At 49.0% G+C, this 25,012-nt stretch overlaps 1 protein-coding gene across 6 annotated transcripts in view; it reads left to right on the top strand.

Moving 5' to 3' along the window:
- The window catches only part of IGSF21 (immunoglobin superfamily member 21), a 180,569-nt gene that overhangs the window by 4,089 nt on the left and 151,468 nt on the right, over positions 1 to 25,012 (top strand). The window contains exon 4 of one of the 6 annotated variants that reach the window (XM_088136866.1): positions 7,583 to 7,702. The exons of the other annotated variants lie outside the window; for them this stretch is intronic. The gene's annotated coding sequence lies outside the window, so the exon portion shown is untranslated. The remainder of the gene's footprint in view (positions 1 to 7,582; positions 7,703 to 25,012) is intronic. 6 annotated transcript variants of the gene reach the window in all.

Raw genomic sequence — 25,012 nt, 5'->3', positions numbered from 1 at the left:
TTCAGAACCTTTATCTTTCTGCTTAATGAGATTAATTACATGAGAGATTTACGTCTCCTTGGTGGCATTTTGGAACTTCTGGCCCGGGAACGGCAACCTTTATTTATTTACTTATTTATTTATTTATTTCGAAACTTCCTTTTTCTTGAGCCTAGCCTTCGAGCGGTGGCCGTAATTAGAATTTCCCCGCAGGGAGCGCCTTAGGATGGGCCTAGCTGTCACCGCCGATGGACCCTCCTTGGTCAGAGGCAGTGTATCTCGTTCTTGCGGTTTTAGCAGAACGTGAGCAGAAGGAGGCTCTGATTCCTTGTGTATAAATAGGCAGGCATCCCTAACTTTCTGCCGCATTACGGATTTTGAGAACATCCCCGTTGTAAAACAGTGGCAGAAAAGGCTTGCGCAGAGATCGCCCCACGGGACATAAACAGTGAAAAAGCACTAATTACTTTAATTTACTGGTCCACCCTTTCTCAGGCTGCCCACGTCCTTTTTCTGGGCAACCCCACGTGCCCGTTTTCAGGCAAAACCACCATCCCAGGAGAAGGTGGTATTCACCGGGCATAACTGGGATATCTGTCCCAATTTGGCATGATGAGGACCCCTTAACATTTTCAAATAAAGAGGCAGAATGAACCTTTGGCATGCCCTGGCAAGCTTGCTTCGTGAGTTCACCAAAGCTGACGCCTCGTCATGAGATGGGTGAGTCAGAAAAGGCGCTCCTGATATTTTTGCCCCCCCGTGCAGCTCTCCCACCATGTACGGAGGATGCATCTTGCCACGGCTGCTTTATATCTCCTGGAACGCGCACCTCGGAAAGAAAAACTCGGCGTACCTTTGGGTGCTAATCGTGCGAGCATTTTCTGCGTCCGAGCGCAGCCCGATCGAATTCAGCCTCTGTTAATGCCATTAAAATCTCCTTCCAATAGGACTTCCTCTCCCCCATAAATTGTTTGATTAAATTATCCTCGAAAACTTGAGACCTGACCTTATCTGCTGCTGCTGCTGTTTCTGCCCCCACTCTTCCTCCCCGCCATAGCTCCTCCTGCTGGTTTTATTTTGTCTTTCCTCAACGGAGCTTCACGCTGATCGATCAGTTGGGTTTTGTTCCTGACGTCCTGGGCGATAGGATCACGACCAAGGAGGCTTAAAATTCAACCCTCGCGCTGGCTTGGAAGCAGGGCATCTCTCTTAATAACAAATCTCTGTTTTGGGATGTCACGACCCCGAGATGGAGGACGGGGCGTCGTTGCCCCAGAACAAAGTTTCGTGCCAAGATTATATTTAGGCGTCTTGGCTACACGGGCTGGTCCGGCACTTGTGAAGACCCTCCCCGCGGCTGTCGTTCTTGCAAGGCTCTAGCAAGTGTTGTGTCTTTAACACAAGCCACAGCCACACTCGTGCGCTTCTTAAAATCACGCGGACGTGTTCCTTACGATGGCGAGAGCAGCAGCGATTCAAACTCTGGATTTCGCTTTTTCCGTCGTTCCCGTCCCTGCAGACCTCTTGCTCTCTTGCTGATTTGAATCTGAGCCGCTCGTTGTTTCCCCCCGACTCTGCTAGAGGGCAATGGCTTTTTAAAGATGGGATGGTCAGCTGTTTTTATTATTATTGTGGCGTTTTGTAAGATAACGCTTCGGTTTAATTTGTAAAGCTGCCCAGGGAATATTTATTTGCAAGGAGTTGTGTATGCTTAATGAATCAAATCCATCTAAATCGATGCCCCCCTTGTAGTATCACAGATGGAAAATGATGCCCACCATCCTGGGTCCCCCCCTTCAGGCTGCCAACATTGTTCTGTTAAGACCTGGGCTGAAAAATTTACATTTTTCACCCCAGACCTGAACCAACGAACGGATCTGCAAGGAATCACCTGTTGGAGAGTCCGTCCTTAATTGTGGTCGCAGGACCGCAAAGCATCGGAGGTTTAATTCTGATTCCTGAACGCAGATTTCGGATGTTTTATTCATGATGTCTAAGTTTGGCTCTAGCCAATCTTGGTCTATATTTAACACAGTTAATCATTGTTGACTCCCCGAGGGGGCTTGGATCCCTGATTAGCCGTGCCAAAAGGGGTGTGCGTGTGTGTTTAAAAGGTAGTGTCAAGCTGTTTAAGATTGAATGTACAAATGGAAGCTGTTTGAGTTTTTTTCCCCCAAAATTGGAGATGATGGAAAGTACAGACAAAACTGGTGCAATTTAGGAAATGTCGAGTAATGGTAAGCAAAAGTGTTTGAAGTACAGCCGGTCCTCCCATAACTGGCATGGGTGTGTCTTTTGAGGAGGGGGCAGGAGTTACAGGAATGCACTCACTTTCCTTGGAGGGAGTGTGACATTGTGGGTGTTAAGTCCAAAGGGTGTCGGGTTAATAATGCCAGCCGGTTTTAGGCCAGCAGGCAGGTTTCTTAGACCAAGTTATAATATTGGTGCATCTGGTTGGAAAGCAGGTTGGTTGGCGAGGGGGTTGAAGGGATTTCTGGAATAGTTAAGAGGGAGGGGAGATGGTGGGTCTGTGGAAGAGAAGGTCGGGTGTCATTATAGTTCATAATTTTAGTTCCTTTTATTTTTTCTTTTCTTTCTCTTTCTTTTCTGTCTCTTTAGACTCGACTTTTACTCTATGTAAAATTCTTAATAAATATAAAAAAAGGAAAACGGTGGGTTGGCCACTGTAGCCTAGTAAATATAAATAAGTATGAAAAAGGAAAACAGTGGGTTGGCCATTGTAGCCTATGCACACCCTTAAGACTGTGTGTGTGTGTGTCTGAGAGAGAGGAATAGAATAGCACCTTGCAATCGCAAAATGCACAGCTATATAAATCAAATAAGTAAGCAAATAGGCCTGTAAATCCAAGGGTGGCTTCCATTAACCCTGGGATCAATGTCCCCGATGCTTCTGGTGCTTTGGTTCTCCCGTTGGCTGCCCCTCCCTCTGCTTACAGGCAAAGGATTCTGGGATTGGGAGTTCTCAAGAAGGTATGTCGGTCTCATGGAGCCAGATGCTCTATTGGGGGGATGTGAGTTGTTCTTCTTGGATGCTCCGACACATCTCGTAAGATCTCTGGACCCCTAGAAGATGCTCCGTCAAGATTTGCAGCTTAGCTTTGGGTTTTTATTTCTCCCTTCCTGGCAGGTTTGAAGCTGTACTTCTGGTCTTCGGGGCACTGCTGGCCTCTGCTTGTTTCGTGAACCAAATTCATGCTCTTCGCTCTCCTCCCACCCCTGCGTTTCTGGAGCAGGACTCCAGCCAGAAAGTAGGGGTCCGCCTCTTGCTGAAAGCTGCCAATTGATTCTGGGATGAGATTTTCGAATCGCGTCATTACGTGGCGCTCCCATTTGCTGCATGTTCCTCGTCCTCTTCTGCTGCCCGCCGCTCTGCAGTTCAGTTCCACCTTATCTCCTGCTAGGATCTTATTAGCTGTGTTTACATGGCTGGGATGTCGACCGATTAATTTTTAATGGCTCGGCTTATTGCATGTTTGAATGGTTTATTGAGTAATTCCCACATCTTAAGATTAATTCCCCCTTGAGTTTGGGGGGACTGGCGAGCGCCACATTAATCAGCCTTTCCGAGTGCCAGGGGGTGGGTGGGGAGGGATCAATCCATTCCTCCTGCCACGCAGAGGTGTGTTGAAAAGCCCCAGGTGCAGGGAGGTGAGGAAGGAGTAATTAAGCTCTGTGCTGGCGCCACGCGATTTGGGAAACGGTGCGGCCTCTTGCAAGCCACCTTTCGCCGTGTTCCGGATGTGGGTTTTGGTGGTCACCTGCCAACAGGCTAGGCGGTCCTAGAGGAATGACCTTGCAAGAGTTGGACGCAGGCAGCCGAGCTCACACCCGTGGAAAGGGCTGTTTGTATTTGCACCGTAGGTGTGCACGCTTGGCTAGTTTTAAACAAAGCTGAACGTCATTGTGGGGCTCCCTATGTTGTGAAACCAGGTTAAACAGGTTGCGTGGATGTAACTCTTGTGGACCAGCCCTGCCTCCTGTTCTTGAGGACATCAGGAGACAAGCTGGCTTAATCGGGAGGATTTAAACCCAGTCTGGACCTGTGGAGCTTTGGCGTTGTGTTGGGCTAAACCTCTTGCGGGATGTTGTCCGACTCCTTCGCCTTTGGGGCAAATCTAAGCCAACCAAAATCCTTCTGCTACTCAGGGGGAGGCATCTTGTTGGCATCTGGCTCCTCTCTTGCAAAGTGGAGTGAAGCTCGCTGCTCATGGTTTTTGATAGGAGACCACGGTTAGAGAATTTAAATCCTCACGGACTTTCGCTGCATAAATTAACGATAGCTCCATTTGCCAAAGCGGAAGATAGCACAGGAGGGGTTTGGGATGTAGAATTAGGAGCAGCCCCCCCAATAATCTCCTTTTATGGCTCCACAAGCTATCTTTTCACGTCCAGAAAGAGATGCCTTTAATTTTGGCTGCTAAAGAGAATCTGGCTCTTCCCTTGGAACAGGGTAGAAATTTGCACTTTGCAGAAGTTGATTAACTCGTCTTGATGGGCCCATGTGGGTGTCCAGAAGTACCTCTGTTTTTCACTTATTAAAAATACAGCGCTTAACCTTTAACGCCTAAGTGTCGACTTGAGATAATCTCATCTATAATTAAGAGCTTGTATTTCAGAGCTTTAAATTGCTTTGCCGTGTTACACCTATTTTTGCTCTTGACTTCCCAATTTAATTTCCACTTATGCTGGCATTCCTCAGTGGCGTTGGTCTGCACAGGTATAATATTTATTATTATTTTTTCCCTCCTGCTGCAGAAATCTACTGGTGGGGAAGGCTTGTGATTCCCCCCTCCCCTTTTCTCTGTAAGGATTTGTAGTAGCAAAATCTGTGAACAAGATTCTGTGTAATGAAGCTGGTGTTGATTTAAACCACCGGGCATCTCGCTTGCTCCCAGTTGGCAGCCTTTCCGAAGGTTGCTTGGCTATCTGATTTTCGTTAATTGGAAATAGGTAAAACCTGGGAATTTTTGCAGGGCGGTTTCAAGATCGCCTTCTCCCTTACCTGATCCACGCAGAAGCCACTCCAGATTTCGTCCCCATTCTGCTAAGTCCGAAAAAGGACATTTTCTGAGTATTTCCTCTGTTGAAGAATCCGTGCTAAACTGACCCATTCGAAACTTTGGTTCATCAACTAACGTGAACCTGATGTCTTCAGGGAAACCCACCAGAAAGCAGTGGGGTTCATTTAGGGTCCTCCCTAACACATTAGTTTTCTAAATGAGGGGCATTTGGGCATTAAGCTGCACAGCGTCCCACCTGAAGGCCCGTAAAGCTTTAAATGCTTCATCGTGTGATCTCCGTCCCTCCCTATAAAAGCAGTTTTATGCCGGCTGCCTTGGAAACATTTGTTTTTTTTCCTTTTCCAATTTCGCTTGCTCCTGAAGGGAAATGGAATTAACCAGACTTTTCTTGCAAATCCAAACCGCTCTTAGGTGGCATGAAGAGTGACCAGCTGGGGAAAAACTGTTATGGCCACCTTGCCAAGGCAAGGGTGGCCCTCAGTTCGGGAGCTGGAGGGGTGGGATGCTTATAAATTCGATTGCGTGGATTTGCCGGGCCAAATAAGTGCGAGGAAGGGCTGAGACTGGCAAGGCGGGAGCCCATGGCTCCGAGGGCAGAGAGAACTGGACGTGGGGGGGTATCTCAGCGGCTGCCCCACAAGGGATCCAAAGACCAGCCGAGAGCTGGTTTCCTTTGCACCATGGAGAGCAACCCACTGTCGTGTTTGAGGCTTCAGCCTTGTCTGCAGTGAGGTTTCTAATCTTGCCAAGTCCTGTCGACGCTGCGGCTGAACCCTGCTCTTTTCTTCTGAAAAGAAGAAATCAAGAGCAAGGGGCTTGGTTTCTTGCCCTCTACCTTGATTTCAGCTCGAGGAGGGCGCTCCGTGTTTGAGCATCGGTCTCAATTCAAGGAATTACCCTGATTCGATTTGGAGACTTGCACTGAGTCTGGTGCATTTGATTCAGGTTTCAGGCCAGGGAAGAGCGGTCGGGGCGCTGTCTGAATGCTTCTGGGTTGTTTTGCAGAGGGAGTTCAGCTTGGAGAGTCCCTTTGGAGCGAAATCTCCAGATCAAATACTTGCCCGTGGGTTGCGTTTAATCCAGAACCCTGCTTCTCATGCCGGGTGATTCAGAGGATCCTGGCATAATGTGAGGTGCATGGTGGTGCCATCAAGGGTCTTTGAGGGCAGAGAGGAAGAGAGATGGGTCCAGCCCCGTGGCTACCCGTGCAATGGCCAAATTTGCAGGGCAGAGCGAACAGACTCGAAGGTATTTTAGGGCCTGCAGAGGAAAGCGCTAAAGACCTGTCTTCTCAAGAGGGTTTGGTCAATAGGTGGCCTCTGGCCAGCGGTGCTGCCTGGTTGAGCGTGATGAATTTTTTCAGGACCCTTTTTTGAACGTCCAACCGAGCTGTCTTCCCGAAGCCACGTCGGTTGAGGCTGGTTGACGAAAAATCCCTTTCTTCGTCGCTCCCAAGAATGCCCGCTCTAGGTGAGCTTTCGTAGAGGGGTAATAAATTAAAAGAGGTAGATTTATTCATTCCTGTGCATGTTTTTTTTTCTTAATTTCATGAAGCCTTCATTTAAAAAGCAATCTCTTTTTAGTGGGAGGCATTAAAATCTGGCTTTAGCCAGATTCATGAATCTTTTCACGGTCCCCTGCAGAAGTTGATTTATTTCCTTCTCCGAATCCGGTGCTCTGTGGACGGGTGTGACTTGAATGCCCATGTTATCTGGGGCTTATGGGCCTTGGGATCCACCTGGGGTGATGGGCGCCAACTCACTCGACTATTTCAAAATCTTTTGCTTTTCCTCGGGCAGTTTAAGGCTGCTGGAAACAGGAATCTTGGAATGAACATAACCCAGCTGATGTTTTAAGAAAGCCTCGCTCAAAAGAGCAAGCTGGGGGTTAAAAAAATAGCAGCTTTTGGGGAAATGGTTGGGGTGGGTGCAAGATAAAGTCCATCATGAAAAAGCTCAGCACTCCGGGGTCTTCAGGAAGATCATCGTGGGTGGGTGTGCACACATATGCGTGCACGCGTGTGCCCCGTACTCGGCACGGAATTCCAAAATTTGAGTGTGCAGGAAAGAAAACCACTTTTGTCTTTATGGATTTGGAACAGATGCAGCCCTAAGGTTCTCCAGATCTCTGCTTTTCTTTTGTTAACAAAAGATCAAAACTCTGACATTCAGAAGGTAGAATTTGGCTTCCTTCTCCCTCTAGCCAATGCTGTTTGCCTCGGCTCCTGTGCAGAACTCTAGCTATGCTCAGAGGCACTCTTTTCTGAGCCGGCTGCTGTGGAGGGTGGGTGGGATGACTCTCCCATGAAACCTCCAGCAGCCCCCGAGCTCTGCCTGTGAAATGCATAAATGCACTTCAAGATTAACTACTCCTTATAACAGGATTTAATTACCTTGTTATGCGAGACTCACTGGCCATTGAGGCTCGGGTTTTTTGGTGGTTTTTTTTTTAAAAAACGAAAATTAAATTAATTAATAAATGCCAAAAAAGGAGAAGAGTGATCGCCAACAATTAAAATTAATTACATTTCCTTGCATTTAATTACGCTGTTTTTTAAATAGGGCATTGAATGCGCCCGCCTTTTGAGCCATTGCAGAGGAAAGAAGCCGCGTGATTCGGGGTATCAAAGCGGTCAGCATCTTGGAGACAATGCGGGTCGAAGGACGTGGGCAAGAAACAAGGTATTTGGGGGCCTGAGATGAAGGCCCCCCCGTGTAGCTCTTCTGTTTCCAAAAGCTGATGGCAAATAGTTGCCTGGTCCGCCCTGGCAGATTTGCCCCTTAGAAATCCATCCTCGCGACAGGTGCGTCGCGATTTGTGTTCTTGGAAACCAGCTCCAGAGCAGGTATTTTAAGCCAGGGTTGGACCAGATTCTGTGGTTTGCACTTTATCCATCTCAGGGTATTGACATCTCACTTCTCCGTGTGCCAAACGGGCCGGATTAATGCCAACCGGTGCCCAAGCACAGCCTGACCGCGGTGCCCTTCGGCCCTTCCCTTGCTTAACGGACCAGAGCTGAAGGTGAAAGGAGAGATTAAAAATTCATCTTTCTTCCAGGCCACGCTCCAGGGCAGTCCCCCTAACTCTATCAAATATAAACTTTTTGATATGTTTTTATTTATTTAACGTTAAATAGCAGTAAGCAATGCGAGCACATTATTTACTTATGAGGGCAGCAGAAAAACACGCAGAACGTCAACACTTTTTAAAGATAAGATCGTTATAAGGGGAAAAGTCCAGACAGAAAAACGTAAAGTGGAGCGTGGCAAAGAAGGAGTTAAGGGTGTGATAGCTAGGGGAGAAATCGCTGTGGTGCCCCCCTTCCCTTGATGGACATGCTTGTTTTGCTTAATGGTTAATTGAGGGCTGCGCATGGTGGGCAAGGCAAGACCCTTTTTTCTCTTTCTCACAACCCACATCACTGCTGGGAGAAGGATCCTGAATGCCCAGAAGTCTTGAAACCCAGGTCAGGAGGAGTTCACACATGCCCCAGAACAAGCCTGGTTTCCTTCAGTAGGGGAAGAATCAGGCCTCAGGGCTTTGTCCTGTCGGCTTCCTAATAACCCAAGTAGAGTCAACTATCGTATTTGTTTTGGCTTCTCCAAGGGGTGGGGTGGGCAGGGGTCTCTGAACTTCTGTGGTTGTAGAACCATGGTTGGTATGATGGCAGGGCCCAGGAGGAACTCTGCTGAGAAGGTCTGCAGGACCTCCTATCACACAGGTGTTTGGTTTAGTGGTGGTTGGCATTGTAGGGCCACGAGGTCTTGTTACACAAGCTGTTTCCAGAAGAATGCCCGGGTCCAAGAAATGGCAAAGCGTGTGATATTTCTGCAAAATAGCCTGGCTTTACAGAGAAAAAGAAGTTTACCATGAGCTCCCAGGACTCAAGTCAGTTGCCACCAACGCTATGGGAGGGGACCTGTCAACCCCCTTCTCTGTCAAGCACAAGGAAGGTTGACGTGAACTTCCATGAAGGAGCTCTGATGATAAAAATTAGGAGGATCCTGAGAATCTGAGGATTTCATCAGAAGAGGGTCTCTGGAAGCTTTTGAGTTTCTTGCTTACATGACGGGCTGAGAATCCATCGCTTTGATAATCAGGAAGGGCCTCGCCCACCAGTGGTTGGTATCTGTAGATGTTCTTCTTTCAATTTCATGGACCCCGGAGCAACGTCTCAGGGGTACCGAGGAATGAAACGAAGAGGTGCCATTGGTGAGGAGACGCATCAGCCTGTGCTTCCTTCCTGAACAGAGTTAGTAATTTAAGAAAATTACTTAGGAAGGTAAGTGGGTACTTAGGAGGCTGTGTTCCCTATCCAGATGTTGCACCAAGTTGCATCAATTACTCAGCCGTTGCGGTGAGGAACAAGGAGGAAAGGCGTTCTTGCATGTGGCTGGCCCATGATGATACGTCCGTTCCCTTCTCTGCAGATCAGGAGAATCGGGGTGAGCCCGGTCCCCCCACTCCAATTCAGCCTGCCCTCCATCCTTGCTTTGTAACCCCCCCCCCCACCTGCCTGCCCTTTGTTTAACTCGCTTTGCCAGGGCCGGCCATCCCCTGGATGGATTTGTACGCCTGCAGGCTAAGCCTTAAATCTGCCACGGGGCAATAATTAATAATCGTTCGGAGATAGCGCTGAGAGTGAAAACATGAAATGTGCCTGATAATGAATATTCACGAAGGGAGACCGATAGATGGGCAGCCCAGGGTTGCTGTGGGGTGTCTATCAGGAGAGGGTTTTGAAGGGTTTCTAAAAACGCAGCTGGCGCCTGGAAGCACGGCGAGGTTTTATGCTCGTTCTGACCGAGCCTTAGAGGGGTGGGCGAACGCGTTTGTGAGATGCTCTCATTCCGTATTGACATTTTGCTGTCGTCTTTGCCCTTTATGCTTGAGGTTTTTATCCTTGGAATATTTTTGCACGGTGCGTTTTTTCTGTTTCCTGCCTTCGGGGCCCCTTTGGTGCCCGTCAGCCCAGGAAAGCATTCCACGTCCCGTGCCCAGGCGTGGGCAGCCCCGGAATAATCCCCAAAGGGAGGTTTGATGTTGGGGTTGTCCTGAGTAAATCGTCAGTGGAGATGCAAGTTCTTCCACCGTGCAGGTTGCAGGAAAACAGGAGAGTTGGTTCTTTCCAAAGCCATCTACTCGACCATCTGTGGTCCTCGCTGCTTTTTCAGCGAGGCAAAACTTCTGCAGAACTTTTGAGGCTCCGGAGACTTAAATGGGCAGGGGATGTCCTCCTGGGCTGCGTTGGACCCCCAAACTGAGGCAGTTGCTTGGGAGGGCCGGTTCCCCCAAGGGGGCCTTTCTCAGCGCTTCCTGGAGAGACGGTGGGTCAAATTTGCAAAGGGCCGCACCCAAACTGGAGCCGCTGATGACTGGAATAAAATAGAGGAAGATGTATTTCAAGGCTCTTGGGAAGAGCTCTTCCTTGGAGCGTGCTTTGAGGGCAGACCCCCCCCCAAAAAAAACATTCCCCAGGCCACTTTAGCATTTTCCCGTTCACTGTTTTCATCTTGGTTTGCATGAATGGGCACCGGAGTCTGTCTGACCTCCTTTGTTCTTGTCCATAATTACTGTTATCCCAGATAATCGGTTTGAAATAACTGCTGCTCCTTCTATCTTCCTGCAATTTCACCCCATTTATCTGTTAGCAGATCTGTGCCTGGGGAGCAAAGGTTTCCTCCCTTCCCTGGATCGCCCCCCGTCCCTGCTGCAGCTTCCTTGCACGCTTGCATGCACGGATGGCTGCATCTGAGCACAATAACCTGTTGGCGTTTGACCCCCGTTTCGCTTGGGCGGCAGGACTGGACAGAACTGTGGGCCTGTTTTGCGGGGAGGTGGAGTCCCTTGTACCCCAAATTAAACTATGGCTTGGTGGAAGGAGTCTCTTTGAATTCAAGGCCTCGAATCCAGGCCTTGAAGGGGGAACCTGGTCTTTAAATCGTCGTATCTCTCGTAGCCGTAACTCAGATCTAAAGAAGGAAAGGGGTGGATTTCTTTCAGAGCAGTTGGCAATGGGCATAAGAAACCCAGCTGGTGAGTCAAAGGTTCAATAGCCTGAACCCAACTCAGCAGAACTGAAGCTTCTTTTTGATAATAATAATAATAATAATAATAATAATAATAATAATAATAATAATAAAAAAAGCAAAACAGAATTATTTCATCTTCAAGTCTCTTTGTCTGAGTTTGTCCTACGGTGTTTTTCTGTGACTCCTGTGTACAGTGTCAGAGAACCATTAATCAAATCTGAAAGCGACCCGCGCGTTCCCTCTTTCTCTAATTCTGCTTTTTCACCACGCTTGCTGTTTCGTGAATAAGTCTTTTTCCACCCCCCTCGCCAACCAGATTATACAGCCAACGGTGTGAAGGACTCTGACCTGCGTCTCGCGATGGGCATCGGCTCTGGATTCTTTGTAGACTTTCTTAATGCGGGGTTTATATTTCCCACCTCCTGGATGTAAAAAAAAAATAAAAATGCGGAGAGAGTATTTCTCGGTTCCTTTAACTCCACCAACATTTAAATAATACACTGGAAAATTAAACCCTTCCATTAACCTTGAAGGGCCACCTTCAAAATAGCTGGACGATGTCAGGGGACGTGCTTAAATACACACACAGCATTCTTTTGGAAGAGAAAAGGGAAAAGGGGGAAAAAACCTCTTTGTACGTATGCCACAAACCCTTAGGATTAAAACATAGCACGCTTTCCTGAGTCAACGGGGTAAGTGTGGTCAAAACACCCAAAAGGAGTCAATAGAACCTCTTTGGTAACCCCGAAGATTAGACTGAATCCTAAATAACATAGCCATCTGCAGGGTTTATAGCTAACTAAGGGGGGGGGCTATCTGAAATGACCCACTGTGTGTATCCATGTTACGTGTAGGACAGCTGATGGGGGGTACGGCTGGGTGGGTTCAAGCTCGGGAAAGAGAACCAAGGAAGTCGAGATATCTCGTCCCCCTTTTATGATGGTACCTTAAGTGGTAGCTGCTTAAACTGACTTGAAGCCCTGTCTCATCTCAGCCATGGCTGGCATCTCTTTGGGTTTTTAGGAAGGATTATTCCCAGGTTGTGAACTGGAGGGTGGAAACCTCTTACATGCCAACTACAAAGACTTTCCCCTTGGTGAGTCTCTCCTTCGTGCTTCCTCCACCATCTTCTTCCAGCTCCTTGGCTGTTGCTTGGAAGAGGGCCACGGAAGCGCCACGTCCTGTGCCACCTTGGAAGGCAGGAGGCTCCGGAGCCCCTTCCCGTGGTTGGAGGGAAAATTCCTGCCCCGTTTTCCGTGCCTTCCCCATGGATGCCACGAGGCCTAGCTTTGAAGAGCGCCATTGATCGGACCGTGCCTCCTTCCCTTTCTTCTTCTTCTCCAAGCTGTCTCCCTTCTCTTAAGTTTCACTTTTAATGAAATTATTCAGGACTTTGAGGCTCTTCAAAGTGTAGAGGAGAGACGAACAAGCAGAGGAGGGGCTGTTTCCATGCGCCTTTATTGCTCCCCTTCCTTTTATCTTTCGCTCTTTCCCCCGCTCTCCACAAAGAGTTGCGTGCATGTCCCTTGCTGTAGTCGTTTGCCTTTGCTGCCCTTGAACTTGCAAAATTCTGGGATGTAATTTCTTAAAAGGCAGTTCTGTATGTCTCTGAGATGATTAGATCAAGAGATTTTCCCTTTTTACTCTCTCCTTTTTGACCGGCTCCTTTGGGGAAGGAGGTGGCTGCAGCGGTAGATCGCTTTTCCAAAATGTTCTTCTTTCTCCTTGACTTTTTTCGCAAGGAAAATAGGAATCTGCACTATGTGCCCCGCGTGGAAACAGGAGGACATTCACACATGGAACTCTTTGCTACAAGACGTGGTGAAATTACGCCAATTTCATAGGAAAACTCTGTTGGTGGTTAACTGGCTGAGATGCCCAAAGTAAACCTGCATTTTTGCAGGCCGTTTAACTTTGAATGTTGGGTGCTGGAGAGGGCGCTTTCAGTCTTTACGTAGAGATATTTTTTACTTGCCTGATGCCAGAAGCAGGATGAACTAAACTTGCTGAAGCCTCCTGTTAGTGTTCAAGTGTCATTTGGGTATAATAATAGTGATGTCAGGGAGAGAAAAGTATTTTCTTCTGCTAAACCACAATGACGTTCTCTGCTCCTTCCTGTGCTTGAAATAAATCCTGTTCTCTGTGTTTGCAGCAAATGTTTCAATCCCACGAGTCCGCTGGCTTATTTCTGTTCCTGGTCTGAGTTGAGGAGTGATTAAGTTCTCAAAAATGCCACGCGTGTGAAGCACCGTTCCACCGAGGGGGCTGACGTGCCGTGCATGGCTTCGGGCTGAAATCCAACAGGGGAACTGCTCCTGCAGACACGTGGCATTGGAGGGCACAAGGGACATCTTCCTTAAACTGGGTGCCCGCCAATTTCAACCCCCAGAGTTGCCGGCAGCAGCCTACACAACTGGAGGTTGGTTCGGCAGATACTTTATGAAATCCATTCTAGCAGATGAAAGAAACCAGCAGAGAAGAAGGTTAGCCATCTTGTCCTCACTCAGGTTTTGGTGCGTTCTCTGGCTCTTCCCCTCCGTCTCTTGGCATCTTCTGTTCCCACAACCTTGGTTTTTATCTCCTTTTTGGATCAAGAGTGATCGGTGCCTTCCAGCCGGTTCCATTCCTTTCCCTTCTAGGGTAAGTTGTGCCACTGGGAGGTGCCACCTTCTGATGACCCATTAAGGATGCCCTTTCTAACTGGGTGATGGCTCCTGGCCACCTGTGAGCCTTCTTCTCTCAAGTCAAAAAGCGTGCAGTATTTTGTGTGTATCTGGAGAGGAGACGGGAGGAGAAGACACAGCTCCAGGCCCTCACAGAATGAGCAAGATGCCGCCCTGGGCATTGAAGAACACAAAACGGGAAATTGCAGCCCGGAGAATCCATCTTCTTTATTTGCAACCTGCTGTTGACGCTGCTGGCGAGATAGCTTGAGACGGATCTGGGAGGGTATTGTGTGCGTGCGTGACAAAGGGAGCAGTCTTCGCAAGGCAACGTGTGTGCAGAAGGTGAAGTGCAGAAGAAAGAAGATGGGCCCGGCGTTCTGCTGCCAAAATCAATGGCTTTCACGCGCAACGCCCCTCATTTCCCTGTCAGATTGGCAGAGGTTGGGTTGGAAAAAGAGCTGGCAGCTGCACAGCCCAGCGGGGCACCGTCCTTGGGTGGCCACCAAGCTGCTGCTCGTCTGTCAGGAGCGGAGCAAGGCCCCCTCCGTCGTAATAGAAGCCGTGGTAGACCTGAGGAGCAACGGAGAAGGGAGAAGGAATGGCCACAGAGGACGGGTGGGAGAATCAGCTTCCAGGAAATTCCACCGTGAACTCAACGGGGCAGTTCACGTTGCCATCCCAAGGGGTGGGCGTCTGCCATCCAAGATGGTTCTTCCACTGCAGAGTCTGGAGTGGAGGCGACTCTTCTCCAGGGGACTTCAAGAGAGCCTCTGGGCCAAGCTGTTCGGGCACTGGGATAGCGGGTGCTGAACGCAGGTGCGGTTCCTGGGTGCCCTCCCTCCGTAAAGGACTCCCCCCACCGTGCTTTGAAGCAGGACCAACCTCCGAAGGAAGTTTAGACTCTGAGTCTCCCAAAAAAATGAATGGGTCTGATCGCACGCCGCTTAATAAATATTTATGCCACGGTGAGAATTCATGACGGAAATAAATAGCAGTTATTTTCCGCGCTTAGGACAGAAAATGTTTCTGAAGTGGAATTAAATGCGTGATTTATACATCCAGCAAGGATGTAATTGGATTTATAATAAACAGGTGTTTACATCGTTATCGTCTGCGTAATGATGTCATAACAAGGAAACGGAGGCAGGGAGATGTCTAGAATCGCTGGAGGAATGGGGACCCGGCGGAACGGGCGGCCTGACTGTAATTCCATCAAAATGGGACAGGCAGCTGCGTAAACTTTGACTGAAAGCGCCAATCTGCAGACAGAAACGCGGGCAGAATGAATGGCGCTCTGGGTAGCGCGGCGCCTCCCCTTTTCTGCTGCAGGCAACCGTTCACCGTACAATGTGCGGTCGCTCGTGAGCTCCCCTAGGGAGGAAAGGAGCCCTTGCGGTAACGCGTGGATGCGTGCATTAATTCCTGGAGCTACTGATAATGTTTATATAGCCGCCCTCCCGGCCTAGTGACCAGGCAGATGTGCCTTTCTGTCTTGGCGTTTGCAGCTGGCGCTGTGGATCACTTTATCGGACTTAATCCCAAATACCGTTGGAAAGCAATTGAGAGTCCTGTGGGCTTCTCGGGGGCTGCTGAGTCTGGTGGTCCCCATCAGCCAGGCCCAAAGCAAGAGATGCTGGAAGTTGCAGCTGGCCAATCTCTGGAATTTTGTATTCTCCACCCCCAGGACAAGAGCATTCAAATACAGTTGCAGCTTGATTTATCCGCGGACTTTCCTCCAACGCCGTCTTTGAGTTTATCCATTTCTTTCGAGCAGCTCTCAAATTCATTTTTCCTACCAACTGTTTGAAAATTGCTCTGAGACCCAGCAGGCCAGCTAATAAATGGTTTTGGGGCTGTCTGCAAATCAAAGCAGCAACTCTGTTTAAATAATCACACTTTTGCTTTTCTAATGCAACAGATGAAACCCCGTTCTGCAAAGTCAGGTTTGGTTTTTGTCAGACCGAGCTTCAGAGGAGCTTCAGCAAAGGGTTCTCATTTTCGTGGCTAGGAAGATTAAGGGAGGGGCCCGCTACGTTGATAGATGGTTCGGCAACCCAGCCTTTACGAAAAGGACTTGATTTCCGTAAAAAAACAACAACTGGTTGGTAAGACTGAGAAAAGAGTGCAAGCGTAGTCTTTCTGTGGACCATCTGAAGATGACTGGTATGGCCAACTCTCTCAGGAAAGCTTGCTTTGGCTGTCTTTTAGCCAGAGATCGTAATTATGAAAGTCGCACCCCGCAATCCCTTCTAGAAATTCTTGGATTTGAACCAGGCTGTGCAAAAGATGGGCTGTGGGGAAGATGAAGGAGAACCTGGAAACCATGTTCCACCAGCCTGATGTAGACCAGTCTGTTTGGAGCTCTCTGAGGTCTTTTGCTAAGAAATTCTGCAGGGTACCCAAAACTTGCACATATCTGTCAAAGCTGGAACAGGGCATCAAAGGGGGCGTATGTGCATTTTCTGGAAGGTGATACCCATGGCAACCTGGAGTCCAACCGGTTGGTGTAGCTGCTTTGGGACTGTGGTCCCTGTGCCAAATTTGCGTGCTTTATTTTCAGCTCAGTGCACAGTTCCCACTGTATTTATCACCCATGTTTTGAGGGCAACTGGTGCTTTCTTGACGTAACCCCGGCCTTGCCTATCATCTGCACTGTGTGTGGCTTCTGGGTGATGAAACATCCAGTAGGCCACAGATGTCCTCGATGGCATCTCCCTTTCTGAAGAAGATCCAGTCACGTTAGAAATTCATTAACCTCTTTGCCTTCAATGGTTTTCTCGGCGGTCTTCGTAGTGGCCCTCGCTAGAAACAGATGTGGGTGCCTGTTCAGCGTCAGATATGCTGCGTTTTGGGAGGGGCCACGATTCCCCGAGGAACAGCAGGCGGACTTCTTGCATTTACGCCGCTCCTGAGTTTGATTTCCCACTCGTTCGCTGACAGCTGGGAATCGCTGAAATCCCTGGATTTGGTTGCCGGAGAGTGGAAGACCACCTCCTTGGCACTTCTTGCAGCTGGCTCCATGCAATTTGCTTTCTCTCTGTTCATCCTCTTTTGCAGACTCATCCTTCCTCCTCCTGAATGGTCTTTCAGAAACTTTCCATAGACAAGATGCTATTTGTAGCACTGTTGTCTCCGTTTTCCACCGAAGAAGAGAAGAGGCCCTTGGTTGCTGATGAAAGGGAATTTGGTTGAGCAAGAGAAAGCGCTTCTTCAAGGAGAGAGCGAGGGAAGGGAAGGGAAGGGAAGGGAAGGGAAGGGAAGGGAAGGGAAGGGAAGGGAAGGGAAGGGAAGGGAAGGGAAGGGAAGGGAAGGGAAAATGAGATAAGGACAAGACAAGACAAAGAGAAGACAAGACAAGACAGAGAGAAGATGAAGAGAAGACAAGACAAAGAAGATGAAGAGAAGACAAGACAAGACAAGACAAAGAGAAGATGAAGGGAAGGGAAGGGAAGGGTCTCAGATGGATGTATCTGAGTTGGTGTTGGTGCACACATCTAGTGTCTCTTCCCTTGCATCTAGACACAATACCAACTCCACTGTGGTTGATATAGCAACACTCCCCGGCTGCAGTGATGGACACGTTTCTTGAGCTTTGTTTTTAATTTTGGGTCCTGTTGCACTTGAGCTCTGACATTATCAGAAGCTCTGTGAGATTTAGAAGGTCCTCCTGGCCACAGCGAAAAAGGAGCCGTGGATAATCTCAGCTGGGTTTGTACACAAGCTGAGTCATAACATGGCTTGTTTGCATCTCGGTTCGAATGTGTGGCCTCAGTCCAGTCAGGGTTTGTTCTGGAGACCCTGATATCTCTCCTGCTTTGTCTGAGGTTCCAAATATTTGGGGACGCTGTCTTTGAAGCGTTTCAACCACTAGAGAGAGATTGGTTTGGGGTCAGCGCAGGAAATCTTGGAGATCGGCGACTTCCTTATGGAAGGAGCGAAGCATTGTGTGCTGGTCTTGTAAGTTGTAAGGTGAGCTTTGGTGGAGCTGAAGAAACATCACAAACGTTTCACAGGGTGTTGCTCTGTATGGTGAACAGACCGCACCACAGTTCCCAGCACGCTCACTATTCTTGTTCCAAGGCTCTTTGAAGTTGGATGTGTTTTGTCAACTGGATTTTTTTGGGGGGGGGGTTGTGCCAACTAGCTGTGGGCTTTCCTCCAGTGGCATGTTCCAACACGTGCATTCCTGTCCTGGGCATCCATGATACCCAATATTTGTAATGAGCCAAAGAGACTTTTGGGTAGGCCTGACCCTTCTTGCTGTTTTTCTAGAAGGCCTATTATTCCCTTCCTCCCCAAAGAGACGTTAAGGAATGTGCACTTTTCAAATTCAGTGTGTTTTTTCCTCAGCTGAAAGGGGGGATTCTTGTTGAAACAGGGTTAATGACTTGCAAATCAGGTCAACAGCGAGCCTCCAATAACCCTTCTCTAATTCTCTGCGCTGGCGAGACCTCCAAGCTGGCAAGACCTCCGTGCAGGTCGTTAGGGCTTAATTGCTGTTTAAGTGGTTTCATTTGTTCTCTCCGCCAACACCCCCCTTGCCCCCCATCAGTGTGAGGAGCAGGAGCGGAGGGGGCAAAATGTTTCTCCAGTCAGAATCTCTTCTTTTTCCCCTCCTTGCCTCGCAAGACCTGGAAGATCACATCGGGTCACTGTGGCTCTTTCAATGCAGCGCCACCCGTTGTCCTTTCTGTAGGCTCCTGATTGATTAGGACACGGTCCTCGCCCATTTAGCATGCAGGCTGATAGCCTGGGTGCGCAGTGGTGAGATACCTGTTCTGCTGGGGAAGCGAGATACCGGCGCAGCCATGGGAACGTGCCAAGACTGGAGCAAGATAACGGCTGTGCTTAAGGGAAAGGCGGCTAGATAAATTATTCATTGGGTATAATTCTCCTGGTGCTGGAAGGGATGGAGCATCAGCAACGGGGCTCCTTGGGCCTCGCCCCGGAGGAAGTCCTGGGCTTCAGACTGTCGCCCCGGACCAGCTCGCAGGCTGTGTTCTCACACCTCGTGAAGCACAAGTGAACCAACAGCCTTGCAACTGCGCAAGCCTGTTTTGGTTAGTCGAAGGCAACCAAGGATTTGGGTGAATACCATTCACTGGTGGTTGCATTAATTCTGCAAACACACCACGCTGCGTGGGCCTTATTTATGGGCAAGGCGTATGTGAACTGACCTTTTGGGGAGTCGGGCGCCCAGTGGGGCTCATGGTCCCACAGCCTGGGTAGGGGGCAGGTTGAATATTGTATATGTTTTTATTTTGAAGCATTAAGTTGTCCTCCGTCGAGTTTTCCCCGTGCTAGTGCTCTTTCTGTCCAAAAGTGGATACAAGGAGTCCTTGTTTAGCGACTACCTCATGCAGTGACTGTTTGCAGTTGCAATGGTGATGAAAAAATAGCTTTGCAACCAATGCTTGCATTTATGACCTTTGTAGGTCTGTAAAACAAAGGAAAGCTGAAGTCATATCATAAGCACAGTCGTGGTTTCACTTAGCGACTGCTTCACTTAACAACCAAGTTGCCAGTCCCAATTGTGGGAAGAGAATTACCTGTATCTGGAGCACCCAGGAGGCTTCTCACTCAGGACCTCTAAAATCCTGGGAGGATTGGACCCTTGGGAACGTGTTAGTTTGCTACCTAAGCACTTGAGATTGAAGTAAATGGGTGAAGAGGCCAGGAGGACAATCTTCTGGTACAGTTTTGGTGTGGGACCTTCAGCCCCGTGAAGAGGAGAAAATGAACACTGAAGGGAAGGCTGGAAAATATTCATTAGTGTTCAATAAGGAACCCTCTTCCAGCAGCTTGACCTCTCAAGGAGGATCTGAAGGTCATCTGGTTTTACTGGATAACTCTTGGCTTCCAAGGTAGATGTTCCAGCCCTGGAATTGTGTGACCCTGAGCTGGATCTTTGGAGAAAAGTAAAGATGGGAACAACCTGCAGTAAGAAAATGGGGAGGATGCTTTATAATCCCCCCATAGCTGCTTTGCAAATCCTGTGTCTCATCATGAAGAACAGAAACACAGTCTGGTCCAGATTCTTCTCATTATTTTTGTTGGCTTCCTCAGTCGTTTCTCTTGAGCAGGAATTACCATGATCTTAACTTCCAGCAAAAAAACACTGGTTGTGGAATATAATTCTGGGCAAAAGCCATCCCTTCTGAGGACAACCTGGTCCAACTGTGGCCACCGACCTCTCAAAAAGTCATTTTCCTTTGTTGGCAAAGACAACGCTGGGGAACGGATCAGACAAGGTGGGAAGAATCGTTAGAAGCTCAGATAGATGCTTGTAGGCGTTTCCACGACACACAGAAGAGACTCTCCATATTTATGAACGTCCTTTGTCTCTCGGTGAAGGCAAAAGCCCAAATTTTGCCCCAGCTGCTGGGGCTGAGAAGTGTTCACCCAAGAGGTGTGGCCGGCCTTCTTCACCCTTGCCCCCTTCCTTCGCCACCCGAAATTATTTAATCAGATCAATCCATTTTTAAGTTGACATTTTCTGTCTGTAAACCAGGAAGGGTGGCAGCTTGTAATGAATAATCTTCCAATTGTAGGAAAAGGGATTAGTCTTGGGTGGCTGAAATACGACTTTTTCCCCCGCTACTCCTTCTGCCGCGTGTGACTCGGTGAGTGTGCGCGTGCACGCAGACCTAAATGCATTTTGTCACTCCTTAGACAGCGTGATGAAAAGCGATCAGGACGGGAAGCACTGAAGATATATTTCCACAGACGGGAGGAAAGGGAATGGGCTGGGGAGAGAAACCCACAAAGAGGGAGACTGATGGTTTTTTGGCACCGCAGTTCGTTCCTTTTTGGGGACTTTGGGGGTGGATTTGCAAACCGAACCCAGCCCCCCTACCTGCTGAAAGCCAAGGTGGTGGGGGAAATCAAATGAAAGAACAAGAAGATCTGAAGACCTGAAATTAATATACAAGATGCGTTTCTCAGAGAAAACACAGAACGGTTTGCGCCAAGGCTGTACTGACTTGGTGCCCTGGTCCTTAAAAGGCGAGGCTGTTTTGGACCTCACTCAGGTATTGGCTTTCAGCAGGCAATGCGTAGCCTTCATCCTGCCTCGTCCTTTCTTGCTCCTGCTACCAACTCCCTTTGGAAGTGAGAGATTGGGCTGAGAAGCTTTTCCCCCCATCCTAAAGGGATCCCAGACAGTCAGAGGGTTGCAGCCAGCCAGGTGTGAAAGAACCAACTTGGTTTGGAGAACTGGCATTACTGAGCATGAACTAAGCCCATTCAGAGGGAGGGCGAGAAGGTCCTGAGAAGATGAAATATTTCAGAACAGTGGAATGTACCAAGGGGGGTGTCCCTCCCTGTGAAAATGCACGATGGAGCCATTTCTTCAGGTTCAGTCCCAGGTTGCACCATGGGTTCGGCGTAGGATAAAGCTAGATGGGCCAATAGGAGGTGCATAGGCTGAGCTTCAACTTGGTGGCCCATTTGGGGCTCGTGGAGAAATGCACGAGGTCCAGTTTGCCTGGGCTCTCCTGCAATATTAAAGGACAGCAGATCTTTTTGTCATGGAGTGGCCAACGAAGTGTCCAGCAGGGCCTCTCCTTCCCTCTTAGACTTTTGCAATATGCCCAGAGATATTGATCTGCTGCAGTCAAGGCAGTGTGTCTCGAGCAGAAACGCTGGATGATCTGGACACGGGTCAGGAGGATGTCACGTTGCATCAGAAGGCCGGGATGTCCTCTTCTGCTATTAAAATTGAGCCTCTCTCCCTCGCTTGTGACAACTTCTGCTGACTTTCAAGCGTGGTCCGGTCCTCCCCAAGCGTTTGCCACCACCCCATTGACCTAAATGCTCCTCCTGGAGTTGTTGGTCTCTAAAATTTGACACTCGATTACTCCTTGGCGCCTTCCTTTTGATCACGGCCATAAATGCTTCCTTGTGGACAGCCAGGGCTGGCTTGCTGGTCAGATGAGAAACAAGGGTCCATCCAATCTGAAGACACATTTTGGATCTGGGCTGCTAGACCGCCTGAGATATCTCCCCACAAATGTTGATGGTGTTGGGTTCACAGCCCACAATTTGGACCATTTCTGAGTCCTCGCTCAGGGCAGATGGGTGAGATTGGACGGGCAGGTTTGCCCAGTGAAGCAAATGGGGTCCTACAGCATTTCTGGCTGTAGGAGGAATGGAGGACCACTAGCCCCCTTCCCCAGGCGCACGTTGATGCACTCGATGTTCAGTGTTCCCACCCAAGGCAGAGGCGTCTGTTGTGGAATTTTTGTGCTCTCGTTCTCTGTCTTTGATATCTCTCTCTTTTCAGAAGCCACAGCTATAAATAACAGTCTCATTCACATGTATTCTCTCCCTCGCTCTCCACTATTTTTTAAAAATCCTCCTTCTGTTGCTTGATTCCTTCTTGTCTTGTTCTCGTCGACTGGCCCAGGAATTTCTCTTTGGGGTGCTCACCCACAAAAATACATGCTAAAAACTTGCAATTTGATTTTTGTGGAGGGGGGGTCTTGCCTTTGGTGCACCTTGGTGATTCTGCAGGATTTTAGTTTCCCCGTATTCTTACTCCTGGTTTGGGAGCATCAGTAAGATTTGGAATCCAAAATACCATAAATTTCTCCTGTTCCTATAGTTTCTTCACCAGCCTGGTGCAGAATCAGAGTTGGAAGGTCTCCCTGAGGTTGTCTAGTCCAACCCTCTATCATGTATAGGAATTCAAGCCAACATAACCCTGGGAGATGTCTCCCTGGCCTCTGCTTGAAGGCACCCAGAGAAGGGGAACCTGCCACCCACTCACAGAAATTGGTTCCACTATTACTATGAAGAAACTTTCTGTGTGTCCTGGTTTCAGAAAATGGCAACAAGTCCTGTCAGACATCCTTTTAGGTGTTTGAAGATGATCCTCTGTCCTCTCAATCTCCTCCTCCAGTTCCCCAGTGATGGGTTTCCAGGCCCCAGTTCCTCCTGGTGGTCCTTCTCTGCAGAGCTCAAGGTGGATCTTCCCCAGCCAGAATGAAAGGGTGGAATGAGTAATATCTGGGGTTCAGAGACCATTCTCCTGCTGGTGGAACCCAAAGCTTGCTTTTGGGTCTCATCCTGCTGCATCTTGGGATTGTAAACTCCCAGGAACCACCCACGCACAACGGTTGGCATCTAAGGGAGGCTGAAGGCATTATAAAAGCAAGCAGTTTCCTGCAGGGCTCTGGTGAGAAGAAGAAGCCACCCATTCAAAGGTCCTGTGGATCTTTTGCTAGAACCAGAACCAGCCAGCTTGCGCTTCTCTTGGCCCTCCAGCCTAGCCAGGAAACCATACGTCCTTTGTCACAAGGCGGATGAGCCTGTAAGTCAAGAGGCAGTCTACCTCCAATGCCAGAGGCTAAAGGGCAACCACCAAGGAAGATCTTTTCCCTTGGTTCTAGCTTGTTGGCATCTCAGAAGCATCACCTGGTCAGCCATGAGCGCAAGTCTTGTCTTGGGTTCCCAATTGGTGCCATAAATCCCAGGAAGCAGTTTGAGCACCTGGAACATCTAACAGCCTGTCTGCAGAGCTGGGGCATCCGTAGATTGTGGCTGAGGGTGTCTTCGAGATCGTCCATCCTACTGTGGCTGGATCCCATTTTGGCTGCTCCATGGCCAGCCTGCAGGAGGTGGGTCGACCTTCCGCTCTGCTCAAGGCCTGTAAACCAGATTTACGCCATTTGGGCTCCTGGCTGACAGGTGCTGCATCACCTGAGCTATTTTGGGACTGCCAGCTCTGTAAAATATCAAGATTTCTGGCTGGGGAGGCAGAGTCCCTCTTTCTTCCGGGTGGCAGACACGGGGACAGGTGCTACACGAAGAACACCTTCTCTCAGCTCCCTCCAACGCCCCAAGGGACAGTGATGGAGGGCAGCTTGGAAGGAGGGCCGGTGCCCCGTCCAGGCCCGATCCGGCGCCCTGCTTCTGACGTCTCGCCATCCGGGAGTCCGTTCTGTTCTTCAGAGGCCTTTTTGCCCTGCGGCACAAGGGGAATTGAAGGTGGCCGTGTGCTTCCCGGGAGATCTTGGGAAGGATTTTTTCTTGCTGGCTCAAGAACTTCTGGGCAGTAATGAAATGCAAGTCACTTCCCGTAATGAACTGCTGGGAGAACTCACTTTTTCTATCGCTCCTAGCAAATTAGATTTGGATTATTGGAGCAACGAGAATTGAATGATCGGCGATGTTATCAACAGAGAGTTGGGACTCGTTTCTGCGCTTTACGGCCCCGAGCTGCTTGTGTTTAATTACCTGGTATTAAACGACCCCTCCCTGGCGAAAGGAGGAAGCAAACCGAGAACACCGACACAAATCCACGTCACCGCTGGGGAGACCAGACCTCCCCCTTCTTCTCCCGGGTGGGGGAGAGGGAGGCGGCGGAGACGGTGGTGAAAATCGGGGCCGGCAGACCGGCAGGGAGGTCTTTGCAACCTCCCGAGCAATTTCATCTCCCCGGGAGTTTCCGAAAAGACGTCCGTTCGGCTGGAGGAGCCATCTCAGCTGACGCCTCATAAACCAGGCTACGTTGTGGTTTGCCGTTAATTAGAGAGAGGTGCCCTTTGCTCGCCTTGCAACTATCAAGTGCGTACGAGGAGCAGCAGAAAATTCCAGTGCAATTCTTTTCCTTGGTCTCTTTGTTGTTCTTCTCCCACCCCCTACCCTGTCTAAAACTTGAACTCTGCAAGTTTGGCCACCCCCCCAAATACAGGTAGTCTTCGTTTAGCAACCACAGTTGGGTCTGGCAACTCAGTCGTTAAGCAAAGTGGTCACTAAGTGAAACTACGACTGGTTATGATCTTACTCCAGCTTTTATTTGCTTTACAGACCTGCGAAGGTCGTAAATGTGAGGACTGGTTGTCAAATTTTATCACCATCGTAGCTGCAAACGGTCACTAAACGAGGCAGTCGCTAAACAAGGACTACCTGTACATTCCAGAACTTTGCACTTGCTCATAATGCTTAAGCTATCCAAATGTATTCTTTGCTCCATCTTAGCCAACCCCCCCCCAATATTGTCCTTGAGCAAGCATGATTCTCTTTCCATGTTGATATTTACTTCTCCTTTCCTCTCCTTTCTCCCCCCACCCACTCACCCACCCCTGGGGTTGCATATATTTTCCTAATTATGCCGAGCTCTTTCTTTTAAGTAAGTGTCACCGCGGAGAGGTGAGTTAATTTTTCACCCCGCCCCTCTCTTCTTCCAGCGCTGATGTGAACTGATGCATTCATAAGTGGCCGTGAAAAGTTAGACAAACAATGTATTTACAGGTTCATTTTTCTGTTTTCCAATTTGGGAAGGGTTTTA

The sequence above is a fragment of the Python bivittatus genome, unplaced genomic scaffold, assembly GCF_059951505.1.
Source record: "Python bivittatus isolate LINGU-HERP-01145 unplaced genomic scaffold, Pbiv_v1 ctg000090_np1212, whole genome shotgun sequence".
Taxonomy (NCBI): Eukaryota; Metazoa; Chordata; class Lepidosauria; order Squamata; family Pythonidae; genus Python; species Python bivittatus.
Note: the sequence above shows the minus strand (reverse complement) of the source record. Positions and strands in the feature narration are given on the sequence as shown.